The sequence below is a fragment of the Arachis ipaensis genome, chromosome B03 (genome assembly GCF_000816755.2).
Source record: "Arachis ipaensis cultivar K30076 chromosome B03, Araip1.1, whole genome shotgun sequence".
In the NCBI taxonomy this organism is placed as follows: domain Eukaryota; kingdom Viridiplantae; phylum Streptophyta; class Magnoliopsida; order Fabales; family Fabaceae; genus Arachis; species Arachis ipaensis.
Window position 1 is genome coordinate 26567894 of NC_029787.2, and position 6740 is coordinate 26574633.

At 38.3% G+C, this 6740-nt stretch overlaps 2 pseudogenes; one reads left to right on the forward strand and one right to left on the reverse strand.

Annotated features, from left to right (window-relative positions):
• The window catches only part of LOC107632845, a 1466-nt pseudogene extending 472 nt beyond the window's left edge, over positions 1 to 994 (forward strand).
• LOC107632844 overlaps positions 1268 to 6740 on the reverse strand; it is a 6697-nt pseudogene continuing 1224 nt past the window's right edge.

The window sequence follows — 6740 nt, forward strand, 5'->3', positions numbered from 1 at the left end:
ATATCACATTTCGCCAAATAATTTATATTTATTTGATTTATTTTAATTTAAATTTTAAATTCATTCATTCATAAATTTATATTTTTATTTAACTATAAATTATATTAAATTTTTACAAATTAAAAAAAAGGCAAAAAAAAATTATTAATCATAACTTATTTTTTTATAATATGATATCTTTTAGGTGAATACTATCCAACCCTCTCTAAATTAGAGGGTAAATTACCCCTTGTAACATATCTTTTTTATTAACTGAAATAAAATTAATTGGCTTATCATAATTAACTTTAACTTTAATCTAACCTAAATTTTATTAATTTAATTAATTAATCATGATGTAACTTTTTTTAAAATTATAAAAATTATTAAAAATTTTAATTTTATCAAGCATTGTCTCACTTCCAAGCCAACTCTATTCTTCTCTTCTTGGACATCCACTTGAACTTCAAGTCTAGGCTCAATTTCTCATTGCTACGTACAATCTTACCAATATCTCCCCCTCATACTTTCAAATCTTGCTTTCTCTTTATGATTCTCCTAATGACGCTACAATTTCTGCAGCTCAGTTCTTACACCCTCTTATTTCATCCCTCTGCTCAATTGCTCCCGTTGGTCTTCAGAATGTATTTTTTTGGAACTCACTTCCGCGCTTCTGGCCAAGGACAAGCACAATAACTTTGGCTTAATGCAGCTGGTTTCTGTTAATGATGGCCAGAGGTCTATTAGAGCTTATGGTATATACTCCTATGCCTCCTTTTTTAACCACGATTGTCTTCCCAATGCCTGCAGATTTGATTATGTGGATAGTAATCCACCAGATGGCAGTAATAATACTGACATTATTGTTAGGATGATTTATGATATTCTTCAAGGCAGAGAGATCTATTTGGGCTATTTTTCTGTCAATGAAAACTATGCTAGCAAGCAGAAGAAATTGGTGGAAGACTATGGCTTCACCTGTAATTGTGATTAGTGTAATGTCGAATCAAATTAGTCGATGACATTATTGAAGAAGACAATGCAGAGGATATAGATGAGGATGACCAATATGAAAACATGGCAGCGTCAGATACACACAATTCATTTCATTTCATTTAATAATAAGAATACATGTCACAAGGGGTAATTTACCCTCTAATTTAGAGAGGGTTAGATAGAATTCACCTATCTTTTAATATTATTTTTTTAATAAATATTTGTATTATATTTTTTTGTGACTGAAATAAACTAAACAAAGAAAAACAAAACAAACAAAACAAGGAACTGCTTAAATAGAGGGACAGTCCCATTTAAGACTACTCTTAAATTCCTCCCAAGGTGAAAGAAGCTCCACATGTGAAAGTTGTAACTTCATCGCCATCTTTGCCATAGTATCTGCCACCGTGTTTGCATCTCTCATAATCAAACGAAAGTCAACACGCCAATTCCAATGCATGATATCTCTTATTTTGAGCACCAATGGATCAATAAGCCCAAAACCATCTTGAGTAACAAGATTAAATGCTTCCACACAATATGTCTCACAAATAACATCTCGTTGACTCACATCCCAAGCTAAGCGATATCGTCTCCAAATGGCAAACAATTCTCCTTGAAGAATACTATTACTCTCAATCATTCCCAAACACCCCATTTGCCAACTCCCATTACAATCTCTAATAACACAAGCAAAACCAACACTATCACCCGAACCAAAATAACTAGCATCACAATTAATCTTAAAAGTACCAATGGATGGGGGATTCCAAAAACCATTTAGAGTAGAGGGAAGGGACATACGTTGTAACTCAAAAATATTCCTAAGCTCCTTTTCTGAAGATAATGCCAGACAAATCACTTTTTTCGGAGGCCAAGTCTCATGAGGATTAAAGATGTCATTATTCCTTACTCGCCATATCCACCAAAGTCCCGAAAAGAACTTGAACGAATGCTCTCTGCTATGATACAAGAACCAGTTCTTCAAATCCAAATGATGACAAAAAATATCCAACCTATGCCAGACAAGCTGAGCTTTTGGACAATCCCGAATACAATGTAAAACCGATTCCTGGCTAGAAAGACATCTTGGACACCTATCTGATGATGACATCCCTCTTCTAAAGCGAAAACTTGCAGTAGGAAGAGCCCCATTAAGACACAACCAAGCCAAAAACTGATGCTTTTCCGGAACAAGCTGACGCCAAAGCCAAAGCCGATTCTCCCGCTCCTCCCAACCAAATAGCTGCTTACACAACCACAAGTAACCATTGTGTGAGTCATAGACTTTGGCAGCAGACCCACACCAATACCAACTCATTTCCGGACCTGCTTGTTCATCTGGATTGTAAGAGAGAATATTACCTTTTAGATTTTGAGATAAAGGAGAATAAAGAGTATCCAAATGCCACCTACCAACCGACCAAATATCCTGTATCCGGAGATTCGAATCAGAAATGTTAACATAATCCATCTCATTAGATAACCGTCCTTCTCTCCTCCAGCTAGAAAACCAAAAATTCTTGTTCAAATCTCCAATACACCAAGCAAACCCATCCTTCAACACATCCCAAGCCTTGCAAAGACACCTCCAAATGGGAGAGTCCTTGTTCTTAGGATAACTAAAACAGTCATATAGAGATTATCGGTATTTGGCATCCAACAATTGGACCCATAGCTTGTTTGGCTGCTGGAAAAAAGTCCAAACTAGCTTCCCAAGAAGAGCAATATTTACACAATAAGGATCTCTAACCCTAAACCTCCATATTTTTTTGGAGTAACCAGTACCTTCCAACTAACGAAATTCAATCATCTTCCATCAACTTGTCCTTTCCAAAGAAAATTCCTCATCATAGACTCCAATTTACTAATGATTTCTTTGGGAAAAATAGAGACCTGCATCTGGTACGTGAGAATAGCGGCTGCAATAGAATTAACCAAGCAGAGTCTACCAGCCCGATTGAGTAAATTCCCTTTCCAGCTTGCTAGCCTACTCCGAATCTTATCTAGGACACCATTGAAAGCTGAACGAGTCACCCTAGAATGGCTAAGGGTAACTCCAAGATACCTGCCCAAGTCTTGGACAAATCTGATAGAGGATACCCCAGTGAAAACCTCTTTCCTTGTTGCAGAGACATTCTTGGAGCAAAGCGCTTTAGACTTCTCCACATTAATCTTCATCCCAGATGCTTTGCAAAAAGTCTCTAAAACCAACATCACATTTTGTACTTGTCCCTTTGTAGCTTTACAGAATAGAAGAAAGTCATCCGCAAACATTAAGTGGGATATTCTTGGTCCCCCTCTAGAAATAGCAACCGGCTCCCACAAGCCCAAATCAACCTGATGACTAATAAAGCATGCCAATCGCTCCATACACAGCACAAAAAGATAGGGTGACATAGGGTCTCCTTGTCTAAGACCTCGACTAGGAGTAAATCCATTCAGACGATTCCCATTCCAAAGAATAGATAAGGAAGAAACAGTGACACAATTCATAATCAAATTAATTGTAGGAATAGGAAAACCAAAGCTCTTTAGGGTATGAGCTAAAAACCTCCAATCAACTCTGTCATAAGCTTTCTCCAGATCAATTTTAAAGGCCAGTGTGCCTTTCATTGATTTAGTCTTCTTCATAAAGTGGAGAACTTCTTGAGCAATAATGATGTTGTCAGGAGTTCCTCGTCCCGGAATAAATCCTCCTTGAAGCGGGCCAACAATCTCCGCAAGATGAGGACGAAGCCTATTAACAAGGACCTTCATGATGATCTTGTAAACTACATTGCAGAGACTAATCGGTCTGAAATCTTTCATAGATACCGGTGATTCAACCTTTGGAATAAGAACCAGTAAAGTCTCCAACATTCTCGGATCAAGAGTAACACCGGAGAATGCCTGCTTAACCATCTTCCAAACATCAAGACCAATGATCTCCCAATATTCTTTGAAGAAGAAAGCTTGAAACCCATCAGGACCCAGAGCTTTAAAAGAGTTCATGTGAAAAACAGCTGTTCTGACTTCCTCCATAATAACTGGTGCCGTAAGATTATTGCAAGCTTCCACATTCAGAGAAGGAAGAGGCACATCACCAAGGCAACCCAAATCAACATCATCCAAATGACAGAATAAGCTTTTATAGAAAGACTCTGCTTCTTGACTCAGAACCTCTGGATCAGTTTCCCACACTCCATCCTTGAGAAAAAAGCCATAAATCTTATTATGCTTCCTTCGCGCAAGAGTTTGAATATGAAAGAATCTTGTATTCCTATCCCCGAACCTTACCCACTGCTCTCTGGACTTTTGGAACCAGAGGAGCTCTTCTTGCACTAGAGTATTATTATAATCATCAAGTAACTGTTGTTCTTTCTGACGCAAATAAATACTATCCACCATTTCCAACCGCTTTTGTAAATAATTAATCTGCTGCTCTAATTCACATTTCTTAACAAAAATGTTACCAAATACCTTCGAGTTAAACTCTAGTGAATTCTTCTGTACTTCCGAAAGCTTGCCATGAATCCCTCTATTACCAGACCACCATGACTGATTCACAATATCCCTATACCCAGGATGAGTAACCCAAGCAGCAACAAATCGGAAAGGTCAATTCCCTTTAGGCTGAGGACGACCTTTACAACGCACCAGAATAGAGCAATGATCAGACTGAAGCCTATTTAAAACTTCTGCATAAGTCTCTAGAAAGATAGATAACCAACTACTATTTATACAGACTCGATCAAGCTTTTTTGCCACGTCAACATAATTGTTTACCCTTCTGTACCAAGAAAATCGCCTCCCAATAGTCTTCAGATCAAACAAACCACTATCCCCTAATGAAGTAGCAAACATGTCTGCTCTTTGATGAGAAAATTGACAGCCCTTAGATTCATGAGAAAATTTGACTTCATTAAAATCACCAAGAACAATCCAAGGTCCTTGAAAAACCATGGATTGTGCAACAAGATAATCCCAAAGGAGAACCCTTTTATTAAATTGAGGACTGCCATAAATACCACTACTCCTCCAAATTAAATTATCAAATTGAACATCAACAGTAACACCCTGATCAAAAGCATCAATGAACTTACAACAAACACCCTTCATAGAGGATAGAAACCAAAATACCTCCCTTATGCCCCTCTGCTTCTACTATACCAACAGAGTGATACCCCAACCTTTCCCAAAACAATTTTAAATGCTGAAAAGGGGAGTGAGTTTCAACCACAATAAAGAAAACATGTCTAAATTTTCTAACAAGTTCCTTACAATGCACCCGGGCTAACTTATTAGAAGCACCCCTAATATTCCAAACAATCATATTTAAACTATCCATAAATAATAGGGACAGAATAAATAAGAACATAAACTCTAAACAGAATTACCAACCTCAATAGGTGGTTTGTCCTGCGGTGCTGGCACACTCTGATCCTCAATAATTGCCACCTTCGGACCCCCTAACACTGCACCTGCCATACTTCCATCTACTAAGGTTTTCTCCGTTATACCACCATTTTTATCAACTGGCGAGTTCTGCAGGGAGGAAGGCCGAGGACGCTTCCGTAGAGAAATTCCACGACATGCAGGAGCTCTGCGCGATGGAGATGGCGCAATTTCATGTTTTTCTCGCTTCCCCATCCTAATGCCAATTGATTTGCCTCCATCACCATGCAAATTGGGCCTTGGAACCCTTCTCGAACCATACTTGTGCTGCTTTCCATCTTGGTCCTTCAAACCTGATGACTGGCCCATTGTGAATTTTTCCTTACGCAGCACTTGTTGCCAGCCCTCTCCATCATTCATGCATGCCTCATTAACATGACCATCAGGCACGTGAGGAGCCAATGATTCCGTAACCACATCCTTCCCTTTAACAACTCCTAATTTCTCACCCAAATTATGAGAATTCTCACCCAAATCACGAGCTTCTGATTCAGCCTCTTTATGAAGCTCATGATTGTTGTGTGGCACTAGTGTCGGAGCTTCATTATTTTTTCCATCACCAAAGGAATTTCTGTTTCCTTCCAAGGACTCTTTCTCCATGCACAACGATTTATCATGCCCATACCGTGCACAAATAGCACAAATCAACTCTAAACTCTCGTACTCCACTTCATGAGTCACACCCTCCACTATAATATGTTTGATTACAAGCAACCCAAGATTAATTTGAACACAAGCTCGGGCATATTTTTCTCTTTCTGCAAGCTTAGTGGCCAAATCTACTTTCACCGGAACCCCTATTGCAGAAGCAATTCGCAGCATTGCTTGTTCCTGGTAGCACCAAATTAGAAGTCCCAAGACTCGAATCCATACCAGCGTTAATCCAAAGGATTTTTCGCATGGCCTAAAATCCACATCCCATGGCTTTACTGCAACGTAGTGACCGTCTATCAACCACGGGCCACCAAGAATGACTTTCTCACAATCCGCAGCAACATCAAATTTAACCAAAAAATACCCAAACCCCACATCCAACAAATCAAACCCTCCTTTGATGCGCCATACTATTCGAAGCTTGTGCATGAGAGCCGTGTAGTAATGCAAAGGCCCTAGACTTTTCCGCACCAACGACTTATATCTCTAAGAGAGACCTTGGATAGCTTTTCTGATCGGCTCAATTACTGATTCGATTTTGATAACTATAATTTTAGGAATTAATATTTTTGTAATACTTATTTAAATAAAAGCCAATAATTTGATCTAATTTTATAATGTCCAGATTTATAATATACATATTTGTTTCTTTTTATTTTTTGTCTATCAATATA